Source organism: Daucus carota, chromosome 1 (genome assembly GCF_001625215.2).
Source record: "Daucus carota subsp. sativus chromosome 1, DH1 v3.0, whole genome shotgun sequence".
Lineage (NCBI taxonomy): Eukaryota > Viridiplantae > Streptophyta > Magnoliopsida > Apiales > Apiaceae > Daucus > Daucus carota.
Window position 1 is genome coordinate 48,858,491 of NC_030381.2, and position 13,425 is coordinate 48,871,915.

At 32.7% G+C, this 13,425-nt stretch overlaps 1 pseudogene; it reads left to right on the top strand.

Moving 5' to 3' along the window:
• Nucleotides 1-4,391: 4,391 nt before the first annotated feature.
• Nucleotides 4,392-7,584, top strand: LOC108223880 (pre-mRNA-splicing factor ATP-dependent RNA helicase DEAH1-like; annotated as a pseudogene).
• The last annotated feature ends 5,841 nt before the right edge of the window (nucleotides 7,585-13,425 follow it).

The following is a 13,425-nucleotide window of genomic DNA, read 5'->3' on the forward strand; positions in this document are numbered from 1 at the left end:
TCATTTTCTTGGCCTTTAATAAAAGGACTTTTTTTTTATACATAACCAAGTTTAAAAAAAAAATCGAAAATACTATCACCTTTTAAAACAAATTGCAAAAATATTATATTCCTGAAAATATTTCCAAAAATACGGTGGTTGCATATGTAACCATATATGCGGCGATTCCTGAATGTCATTTTCGACCAGATTTTTGGAATCTATATATATATATATATATATAGTTGTATATGGTTGTATTCAGATGGGCTCGCCAGGGCACCCATACATCAGTTGTAAAATGCAACCTCTGCAACTAAATGCACCTGAAAACTGCATCACTTGTAACTTACAGTTTTGCATATGAGGTTGCATTTTCTTATGCAACTAAATGCAACTGAAAACTGAAGTTACAACTGATGATGATGTATGGTGCTTTTGGCGGGGATACAACTATATGCAACCATATCTGCAACTGATTTCAAGTTTCAGTTTTCAAATGTCATTTTCGACCAGATTTTTGGAATCTATATATCGAAAATGACATTTGTAAACTGGAACTTGAAATCAGGAATTCAGTTGCTGGAGCCACCGTATTTTTGGAAATATTTTCAAAAAGATAATATATTTGCAAGATTTTAGGGAAGGTAGTATTTTTGCAAATAAGATTTAAAAAATAGTATACAAGGTAAATTCCCTTAATAAAAGGTCTTCATATAATTTTTTTCCTATTTATATATAATAAATTAAACACACAATAAAGTGCTATATGAAATCTTAAAAATGCAAATAAATGAATTTATAAAAAACACTTAACATTAAATACTCCTCAGGCCTTCCTTACCTGGATGACCATTCATGAATTTTATTAATTTGATAAATTAATTTCAATTTAAAAATATATTTTTATATCAAGCAAGTTGTTACTCATTAGATTTTATATAAAAATATTTCTATTTTTAATAATTTATTAATTATTATATTTATTGAAGTTTGTAAAGTATTAGCAAAACCCAAAATTTGAACATGTGTGGTTAAAGTCACTTCCAAAATATTTATTTTTCTTGAATAAGCATCCCCAGCTAAGCAACATCTTTGAACATGTATTTGTTGAACTCACCCCCAGCTGTTTTGGTTGAATAAGCATTTGGTTGAATAAGCATTGCTAAGTATCATTCATCACAGTTTTTGTTGAATAATTTTTAGTAGTTAAACATCATCTATCTTTTAGCAGTACACGGTCACCCATTTTGAATATATACAAATGAGAATATAAAATTAATAGATTATCTTTATAAAAATATAAGTTGCAGAAAGCATATTAACTATCATGACAATCTAGTGACTACACTATGGCAATCTGTTCTGAGAGACTTTCTGGGAGAGCATATTAACTATCATGAGAAAATAGTGTCGAGTCCCAAAGCTAGGAACGGATTGATCTCGTCTGCTATTGATAGATGTGAATTAATGATCAACAAGGTTTTTGACAATAACCAAGGCATGAACTCTTTCTCTAGGTGTTGTGGTTGCAGTAGGCTCCTCGGCATGGTGACTCAAACACTTTCATGCCTAGGATTAGTTTGCTTTTCATGAATGCTTAGTGCCTTCCTGCAATTAATGTGTGGAAGAAAAAGAAAATGCAAGAGCAACAAGAACAAATAAAGGCAAAAAGAGATCTTGAACTAGCCATATTCGCAACATGTATTATAGATTGTGTTTTTAAAAATGAAATTGGCATTGAATTTGAGCTATCTATATAGGCTGTATAAACATGGTGAGAAAGAGGCAAAACGAAATCCAAACCATGCTAGAAAGAAAATCTAATTTACATACTAAAAGTCTGATTTGTAAAATGATCCTATATATTTAGTGTATATTTATATCCTTCTAAACAAAATTAAGTCTATAATAATTAATATATAGTTTCCGGTTAACAGGAAACTCCAGTAGTGGCAAACTACTACTGCATGTGGCTAAAACCTGTAGGAATATTTCAAACTTTTATGCTCAATATGATACCCAAACTGGTAATTTATTTATTCATTAGCGTGCCCATATCATACAAGTATCATGCAAGATTCTGAAGAACCTCTAGCTAGTGTTATTCCTTCCTATTACAACTCACACTTTGTGAAACAAGCATGTTGATCATCATGAAAGACTAGTGACCATGACCATCACCAGGGCTTGGAACCGATTGATCATGTCTCCTACTGATGGATTTTAATTGCTGATCAACTAGGTTTTCGTTCATAATGAAGGCTTGACCTCTTTTGCTAGGTGTTGTAGTTGCAGCAGGCTCCTCATGAAGGGGATGTACGTAGACACCTTCATGAATGATCAGTACCTTCCTGCAACGTGCGGAAGAAAAAGAGAACGCAAGAATAAGAAGTAAAGCCAAAAGAGCTCTTGAGCTAGCCATATTAGCAATATATGGTAGATTCAAGTGTGTTCTCTGATTGAAGGTGGCCTTGCATTTGAGCTATATATATAAAGAAAGAGGTGAAGAAAGTCTATATAAGTATTATTGTAGCCGCCTCGTGATAATCATCTCAATCTTCTTGGAGTTGAAATTTGAGCCGTAACATATATGTGTAGGAGAGTGAGCCACGAGGGTAGCTACACTTGCTAGTATACATGTGTGTGAGAGAGCGCCACGAGTATAGCTACATTACTATAAATATATATATTTAATATGATTTTTATAAATTATAATTATAATTTTTATTAGTAAATTGTACAATTTTTTTATTCTGAAAATCATTGAAAATTATACAATATTTTAACATGATTCGGCAACAGAATAATAAATATTTGTAATTAAACAGTTTCAAAAATGTGCATGTTCTTCGAATTGTAAATGTTAAATTATATATTTTATATAGATACATATATATGCACTATTTTATATTAGAATCATATTTTATATTAAAAAAATCAATGATTTATAGTTGTGTAATATAGAATCGCAAATACCAACGGTCAAGCCTATATATAGTAGGACTATAGTATGTCGTAAATATTATGAAGGAAAAAAAAAGCTCTAAAGAAAAAAAAAAGTAATTTTATGATATATGTTATAAACTTCTTTTACTACACTAATAAACACAAAATTTTATCTTGAAAAAAATTAACTAATTCATCATGAATCTAGGTTGTTTAATGGTTCTCCATGAACTATACTATATATGTTACTATATGTGTATTGGGAGTCTGTTAAGTTCTACAAACACAACTATACTTTACAGGAGATTGTGAAGACCATGTCGGTTATGTGTTGAAAATATTATAAAATATATGTTTGTAAGACCATTATTTCATTAAATAAAATTTATGCAAGTTTTGCGAGCAAAATTTTGCAAAACATTGTAAAATGTATTATTCTGCAAAATATTTTGTGCAAGTTACAAAACATGTTCTGAACATGCATGATTATATATGATTTTTAACTTTTGTATGTGTGTGTATATATATCACATCAAAGTTTTTTGGACAAAATATAATGCATTTGATTAAAAAACTGAACAAAACTCGAAACTCATACAACATGGTCCATAAGAAAATAAAAGAACTAAATAAATAAATAACAAGCTATGTTTGCGGATATTTAATTGCTTGCCCAACAAAGGGGGTGCTTTGGAAGAAGCAATCTGTTACAGAGCCATCTTATTGGGTTCTTGGAACAAAAAAAGATTGCAATAGCTTCAAAAATACAACATACACCATCCTTTGAATTCACTCGTATCACAATTGACCTTCTCCCAATTAATTTGAGGCAAATGTCCTCCTAATATAGGCAATCTTCCATTATAAATAGTGATTTTTTGCGATTTTCACCCCTACCCTACCTTGATTATTCGGGCTTTGAGTATCACCAATTGAATCATTGTCAAAGAGACAAAATCAAAAATAAAAAAAAATACTAAGATCATAAATATCAATCAAAAAGGAGGCGGCAATCCTCGAATGATTATTTAAGGAAAATAATAACTATATATGGTGATGTGAAGAGATAAAACAAGATGAAGGTGAATCTGTGAGAAGGAATAAGGCTTAATTGATGAAGAAAAATTGTAGATCTGAAAACTTTGGAGGCTCTTAGCTAGGACTGAGAGTCAACTCTCGTTGAGACCTGTCAGTGCTTAGGGTTAGTTATCACACATCAAAGTTTTTGATTGTGCACCAACCTTTACTAAAAATGGTGCCTACTGAATAAGTGAATATGTATTTTTGATTACCATCTTGAAAACCTATTTCATGACGTCCATTATTTTTTTGAGAGTCGTAGCAAAAATACAGGAGAAAGTTGGAAACAGGCATATATATCAAATTTCTGCCAGTATAAAATTAAAGTGATAGTAACTTAATGGAGAAAATATTGGTGCAATCAGTAGTTCGAATTCGATGAAATGGGGTCGAGCAAGGAGTATGGTTGGGCAAATAAGTCTATGAACCAACAAAAGAAACTGGTAAGCTTGTGAATGTTATATATGGTAATCCAATCATTAGCGAATTGTTAAGTATATTAATGGTTATTATGGAGCTGGTTGATGTTTGGTATTCTAAATTACCTTAAAGGCTTGTGTGACATATTGTACTTAAAAGAACCTATAAAATGAAATGGCAAACTTATTTGCTCTCAACATTTTCTCCTTTCATGTTTATTGAAAATAGTATTCAGCTTCATATATAGTTAGTCTTTGGACCTTCATTTCGTCATGTATGAACAGTGTTGTAAAAAGCGCATTAAGCGGCCGCTTAAGCGGAATCGGCCCAAAAACGCTTCGATTTTGTATTAAGCGGGTAATTAAGCGTTTTTGGAAATTAAGCGGATTAGTAAGCGGTCGTTAAGCGGTCAAAATGATGTTGACTTCATAATTTTTTTGATTTTTCAAATATTTTTTATTATTATATAACTATAATTCTAGTAAAAAGTTAAAAATATATATTTTATTAAAAATTTAAATTCCTACCATAACATAATATTATTATATATATATTAATATTATAACTAAATGTTTAATTATAATCTATTAATCCGCTTATTGACCCGCTTAAAATTCCGCTTAAGCGTCCGTTTTACCGCTTAAGCGCTAGAAGGTCCTTCAACCGCTTAGAACCGATTTGCGCTTTTCACAACACTGTGTATGAATGGATGGTTGCGTAACAATCTCTTTGAGCTTATTACATCTTGATCAGGTATATATATGCAAGGCATTTGTTTTTCGAAATTAATAATAAAACTGTTGTTTGTTAAAGAATATTATTACAGAGAGAGAAATGCTGATTTTATTGATTCTTTTTAGACATTAACTTGCTCAAGTAGTCATTAGCAAGCCTTTCATAACGTCTTCAAAGTAATTGTCTTGATCATCTGATGCTAGCTTGGATATGATGACATGCTGCTCTAAAGGAATTGTCCATTTAGATTTTAAAATGCAACTCTTTCAAATGATTTATTAAGCACATCTTTCCAAGCTATTTGTCAAGAGATCAAATATACTCTAATATATTCTGGAATATTTTAAAAGGTCATATTTGTAATCATAATACTCATTCATGTAGATCTGGTGCCTTACTATGGCTAATCTTTCGTTCCTGAATGTTGTTGGTTCCTGGGTCGGAAACGAACTGCCAGATGGCAACCATTATGTCAGGCTCATCCGTGAAATCTGCAATTCTACTCGCGCCTAAAGATTATTATATTCCTAATGAACATGTAAAACAGATTATTTTTTTACCTAATGCAGGGAATAGTGATGTGATGATGTCTATGAATTAATTCCAAGCAGTATTTTGTGATAAACTCATCAATGTAATTGTAAATAATAATAAATATTTGGTCATCTTGATATTCTCGCAGGTCCTACATATTGCCGGTCTAGGTTTAGTCCAGCCAAGTCTAGGACTAGGACAATATGTGAACAAAAAGTCTGGATGTCATGAATCTCTGGATAAAAACAAGTATAAGGATTGTTGTTTAAGTTGACGTACAAAATATTATCCTAAATTATGAGTTTTTTTAATACATTTACAAATAAACACTATTATTAAGGATATAGCAAGATCTGGTCCTGATCTTAAGTTGCTTATCTCTAGTGCAACTCTTGATGCCAAGAAATTCAGTGATTATTTCGACTGTGCTCCAATTTTCAACATACCGGGAAGGAGGTTTCCTGTTGAAATAAATTACACAAGAGGGCCAGAGGCGGATTACTTGGATGCAGCAATAGTCACTGCTCTTCAAATTCACGTGACTCGATCCCTTGGAGATGGTGATATATTGGTCTTTCTCACTGGTCAGGAGGAGATTGAGATGGCTGAGGAGATTCTTAAGCGTCGGACAAGGGGGTTAGGAACAAAAATAGGAGAGCTGATTATATGCCCAATATATGCAAACCTTCCGACGGAGCTGCAGGCAAAAATATTTGAACCTACTCCGAAAAGTGCAAGGAAGGTTGTCCTGGCCACAAATATTGCAGAAACATCATTGACAATTGATGGGATCAAATATGTTATTGATCCTGGTTTTGTGAAAATGAAATCTTACAGTCCTCGTTCTGGGATGGAATCATTACTGGTTACCCCAATTTCAAAAGCATCAGCAAATCAACGGGCTGGACGGGCTGGTCGGACAGGTCCCGGGGAGTGTTTTAGACTTTATACTTCCTACAACTATCAAAATGACTTGGAAGATAATACTGTGCCCGAAATACAACGAACCAACCTTGGAAATGTTGTTCTCAACCTAAAGAGCCTTGGCATTGATGACCTGGTGAATTTTGATTTCATAGATCCACCACCAGAAGCATCTTTATTGAAAGCTCTGGAGCTTTTATTTGCATTGAGTGCGCTTAACAAAAAAGGCGAGTTAACTAAGGTGGGGCGGAAAATGGCTGAGTTTCCTCTTGATCCTATGCTGTCCAAGATGATAGTTGCTTCTGAAAAGTATAGATGCTCTGATGAGATGATATCAATTGCTGCGATGCTTTCAATTGGAGGTTCAATCTTTTATCGTCCAAAGGACAAACAGGTTCATGCTGACAATGCACGAATGAATTTTTATATGGATAATGTTGGAGACCGTATTGCATTATTCAGGATATACAATTCTTGAAAAGAAACCAACTTCTCAACTCAGTGGTGTTATGAGAATTACATTCAGGTCCGGAGCATGAAAAGTGCCAGAGATATCCGAGATCAGTTGGAAGGGTTACTGGAGAGGGTTGAAATTGAAGTGATGTCAAGTTCGGGTGATTTGGAAGCTATAAGGAAAGCCATAACATCAGCCTACTTTCCCAACTGTGCAAGGCTGCAGAAAAATCGATCCTACACAACTTTAAAACATCCTCAAACTGTGCATATCCATCCTAGTTCAGGTTTAGCACAGGTACTTACAAGATGGATTGTATACCATGAATTAGTTCTGACAACTAAAGAGTACATGCGGCAGGTGAGCGAAATCAAACCAGAGTGGCTGATTGATGCAGCTCCTCACTTCTATCAGCTAAAGGATGTCGAAGATACTGGATCTAAGAAAATGCCCCGTGGGCAGGGTCGAAGATAGGTATACAGTGGTGTATTTGATTCATAGTTCTGACTTCTGACATAGATACAGATCAAGATATGTACCAATGAGGTGTTTGTGCAATATGTAATCTAGTTGTTTACCCTTATATCATATATATGACTTGTAAAGTTAAATCCAATTGTCATTACCATGAATAGTTCTAGCTTGTATCAATATTACCAACTCATCATATATACATTAAAACTCTGTGTGCAATTTTAAGTTAAAATTGAGATCTTACTAAATAAGTTCATATGAAGAGCATGGTGAGAGATCAGGATAAATTGTAAGTTAAAATTAAGATCGTGAGCCATATTTCCGAAGTTTTAATTTTCCCCCTAGTTCATAAAATAATAATATGCCTGTGCTAAGCACAGGGTAAATTAATATAGGCTACTGTAGGCTGGTGGAATCTTGATTACTGAGTTGTTGCTGTTATATTTATGTTCTTGATTCATTCAAAAGGGTTCTTTTTTGTAGTGTTGCTTCTGTTGCTTTTACCTTTCTGTGCTACTTCAATATCTTTGCTTCAATTTTTTGGATGAAGGTTTAAATTGAGTTTCTTGATTAAGTTGAGAAATTTGATTTCACTTAAGTGTCTTGTCTTTGGAATCATTCAGGCTCTTTCACTGTGAGAATCCTAAAATTGCAGTTAACATGTTGGTTGTTCATTAGTTGAGTATCACCTGCTTTTGGAAAACCACCAAGATGGTTTAGTTTGGCAGAACTGAACCTGGCTACCAGAGGATTTTCTCCAGCTAAGTTCTTGGCTGAAGGAGATTAAGGGTCTGTTCACAGGGAGTTCTCTGAAAACGCCAGACAACTGCTGTCAAGCAACGGAAATTACCAAGTACAGATGTACAGGTAATATTATTTTCTAAATTCTTGTTTAATAGCATTTTTTGGTGGAGGCTATCTGTTGAGACTTAAGATCACCAACGACTAGATACATGCTTCGAATATTCAGTATTTTTAAGTAGGCAGTAAAAATATCTCTTTTGTATAAAGGTTTTTTCCTGACAATAACTTTGCTTACTTTGATCAATTGATAGTTTTATTGCTCTAGTTTTTGTATTTTTGATAGCCTTTTTACTTTGGTCAATCAAGAAATTAATTAAAAATATGGAATATTATTAGGGTGTTGCACAATAATTTCAACTCGATTCTTGTCATGATAGGTTGGAGGTTTTGGCTTAGCAAGGTGCAGCCTGATGGGACACTGGAGAGGAGACCAGAGTAATTGGTACATTTGGGTAAGTCTGAAGATGTTGGCTCTGTTTCAATGCAGAACATCTCCATGTATTAAAACTTACAAAGTTATTATGATGAACCTCATAACAAATCCGAGAATCATTTTGTAAATTAACAGACTTCAAAACTTCTGTTATATTCTGTTTTTTGTTAATGTGTGTAACTTTCTACTACAATTTAATGTTTCACTCTGTCATATGGCCTAATGCCATGATAAGGTGGAGAAAACAGAAGTAAACGAGAAGAATGTCTCGAAGAACACAGTTGCTGTTTATGCTTCTGATGGAGATGGTTGGACAGTGGTCAAAAGAAAGTTAACAGGTTCTTCTCCTTCTACTTACTCGGATGAATCTCCTGCGCCATTGAATACTATTTGAAGAAGAAGGCGGATGGGTCAAAACTGAGCAATTCTCAGATGAAGAAGTTACGCAGGGCTGCAGGTTTGGGGATATCCTCCCCACAATTACCACAATTTTATGATAATTGATTTTTGCTACTTAAACATTCAGCGTCTAAATAATAAACAACCCCAGGTAAAGGACTTTATTAGTGTAAATAAAGTATCTATGATTGCTTTGCTAGAAAACAGAAGTGCAGAAACAGAGGGAGGATTCTATTTAAGAACACCATCTTAGTGGTCGTATATGGTTGGGCTGGGACAATGTTTTGTGGAGAGTCATGTTGTAAATGCTTCTGCTCAGCAAATTTCTTGTATAATCACGAAACTGGACTCAAATGAGAATATGGCAATTTCATTTGCTTACGGGCTTCACACTTATACTGAGAATTGGACCTGGGCTGTTTTAGTAATTTTGTTGGCTCCTCGGATATGCCCTGGTGTGTTTTAGGGGATTTCAACGCCATTCCAACTTTGGATGAAGCAGACGAGATCAATCTGTTCCTAGCTTTGGGACTCGACACTATTCTCCCATGATAGTAAATATGCTCTCCCAGAAAGTCTCTGGTCACTAGATTGTCATGATAGCTAATATGCTTTCTGTAACTTATTTTACAAAAGATCATTTATCAATTTTATGTTCTCATTTGTACGTATTCAAATTAGGTGATTGTGTATTGCTAAAAAGATAGATGATGCTTAACTGCTAATAATTATTCAACAAAAACTGTGCTGAATAATTATTCAACAAAAACTGTGATGTGCTGATGAATGATGCTGGGGAATGCTTATTCAACAAAGACAGCTGGGGAGTGATTTCTACAGATAGATGTTGCTTAGCTGGAGATGATTATTCAAGAAAAATAAATATTTTGGAAGTGACTTTAACCACATATATTCAAATTTTGGGCTTTGCTAATACTTTACAAACTTCACTAAATATATTAATTAATAATTATAAAAAATAAAATATTTTTATATAAAATCTAATGACTAACAACTTGCTTGATACTCCCTATGTTTTTTAATAGATGACGTTTGACTTTTTGGCACACACTTTTAAGTGTTTTATCCGGGTAGTTAAAAGTATTATTTTTGAAAAAAATTCTAAATAAAAATATGTAATCAAAATTTTAATTCACAAAAAAAAATCAATTAAAAATAATAATTTTTACTACCCGGTCAACAAATTTAAAGATACGTGTCTAAGTCAAAAGTGTCATATAAAAAACAAAGGGAAGTACTTCCTCAGTGTCAATTTACATGTCCCCTTTTATTTTTCGAGTAGTCAAATTGACTAATTGTGGCCAACTATTAAAAAATATTTATTTGTTGTTTTAGAAAACAGAAAGTTACATATTATAATAGACTAAATTTACTTTTTGATGTTTTTTTAAAATTTTTTTAAATTATATATTATAAATAAATTTCAGTTAAAATATAGTCAATTTAACTAGTCAAAATGGACATGTATATTGAAACGGTGGGAGTATAAAAGTATACTTTTATATTGAAAGTAATTCATCAAATTGATAATATTCATGAATGGCCATCGAGGTAAGTAAGGAAGGCGTGAGGAGTATTTAATGTTAAATGTATTTTATAAATTCATTTATTTGCATTTTTAAGATTTCATATAACACTTTATTGTGTGTTTAATTTATTATATATTAATACGAAAAAGTTATATGGAGACATTTTATTAAAAAACCTTGAAAATGAAATATGTACCTAGCATATGTTTTGCGCAATAATATTATATTTTTTGATATTGCTTATAAATTTATAGTCTCCAAAATGTCAAATGAAAAAATTCTATATAAAATTCAACCTTATATATATATATATATATATATACTTCTATTTTTCAAAAAATATAGTTTTAAATGAATTTGTTAAAAAAATCCTAAACTGATATAAGAAAAAATCTTAACACATTCATTAGTTACGGATCTTTGCAAGGCGTTTTGTCTTTTTCTTGAAAATCTCCTTAATTACAATTAATAAGAAAAATCATAAAATATAAAATATCATACAGACATGACAATATTTTTATACTATAGTAAAATATTAAGAAAAATATATGTTGAAAATTGAAATGTTAAATGACATAAAAAATATATTAAATAACTAAATAATTAATAATTTAAGATATATTGATTTATGTGAGAAATTTATATGCAACATTACTCTTGTATAACTCTACTGCAAATAGAAAAATTATATGAATGAAAAAATATTTTAAACTACTATTAGTTAATATATTTATAGTCAAACAAAAAACAATATAAGCGAAAGGAAGAAACATAAACAATATTCTTCTTGTGATATTTTAAAATTATTTTTAAATTGATAATCCATTAATATATATTTCTCATCTTTACGTGTTCAAACGGTGTATTTTCATCTTTATCTTTACGTGTTCAAATTGGGTGCTCGAAAATATAAATAATTTTTCAATAACTGTGCCTCTTAGCGTTTGAAATAACATGCAATCTTTTGTCCTGTACCGACAGCTCACAGACTCAACTGAAAATAATGTAATAGTAACAACAATTACTTCTACCCTGTAAACTTATGTCAGGTTAGCTCATGACAATCATCAAACTCAATTATAATTTTCAATACTTAATACCATTTAAAAATTTTAAAATCTAAATTTCCCCAAATATGTGATTCAAAGTTTCATTTGCTTACGGGCTTCACACTTATACTGAGAATTGGACCTGGGCTGTTTTAGTAATTTTGTTGGCCCCTCGGATATGCCCTGGTGTGTTTTAGGGGATTTCAACGCCATTCCAACTTTGTATGAAGCTTCAGGGGTAACTTTGTATGAAGAGGAGCTGCTCTGTCAAAAATCACGAATTAGATGGCTGGAAAAAGGAGATACGGAATACTAATAAGATCTTCTTGATTGAGGATGATATGGGCACTGTGCACAGAACTCATGAGGGTGTTTCTAATGTTGCAGTAAATTTTTTTGAAAATTCTCAGGGCAGATCAGTCAATGTTGACAAAATCCCTGAGGATCTTGACCTCCCCAACATTTAATCTTTGGGTTTATCGTGAAGAAATATGGAATGTGTTGAGAAATATGGCAAAGAAGAAATGTTCAGGACCAGATGGATTCACGGTAGAATTTTTTATAGCAGCTTGGAGCATTATTAAGGAAGATGTCTTGAGAGCTGTTCTTTATTTCTCTACCAGTCTCCATCTACCTCGCATTGTTAATTTAGCTATTGCTTTAGTTCCTAAGCAGGCAAACCCTATAAAAATGTCACATTTTAGGTCAATATCTTTATTGTATTGTAATCTACAAATGTATTTCTAAGTTGCTTGCTGCCAGAATGTAAAAGGTTCTTCCGGGGCTTATCTCTAATAATCAAACAGCCTTCATTCCTAAGAGATCGATTCGTGACAACAATGTGGTTTCTCAAGCACTTTGTGAAGATTATCATCAACTTAGAGGCCCTGCTCGCTGCACCTTAAAAGCTGACATCTGAAATCAGACAAGGAGATTCTTACGGTCTGCATCAAAAGATTCACTACTGCAGAGGTCTATAAACACAACTAGAGAAATCTTTCTCATATCACCTTTGCAGATGACGTTTTGTTGTTTTGCAACTGTGGACTCTGTAATGTTACCGTTTTCTCATCTATCTCAGGTTTAGAACCAAATCTGCAGAAAAGTAATTATTTTTTGGAAATGTTCGGCTTGAGGTGGTTCAGAATATTCTTGCATTTACAGGGTTCAATCGTGGTGAACTCCTTTCTCTTATTTGGGACTTCCCCTGATAACTGGCAAACTTAATGCAACTGATTGCAGACCTCTAGTTAAAAAGCTTTGTCACAGAGTTGATGTATGGACATTTAATTTTCTTGCCTATTCTGGTAGACTTCAATTGCTAAAATCAGTACTTTCAAGCATACAAGGGTTCTGGTCGATTTACCTGTTTCTTCCAAAGAGTATTTTGAAGATTAATCAAACAAATTTGCTAAATGTCTGAGGGGAGGTACAAAAAATCAGAAATGCCAGTATAAGGTTGCTTGGGTGGAGTCTTGCGTGCCAAAACAAGAAAGGGTGCTGGGCATTCGGAATTTGGGTGAGTGGGACACTGCTGCTATGTACAATGAGTTATAGCGAATTATCCAACCAAATAACACTAGTCTTTGGTGTTCTTGGTTTAATAAAGACCTCCTTCTTAACAAAGCTTTCTGGACGACA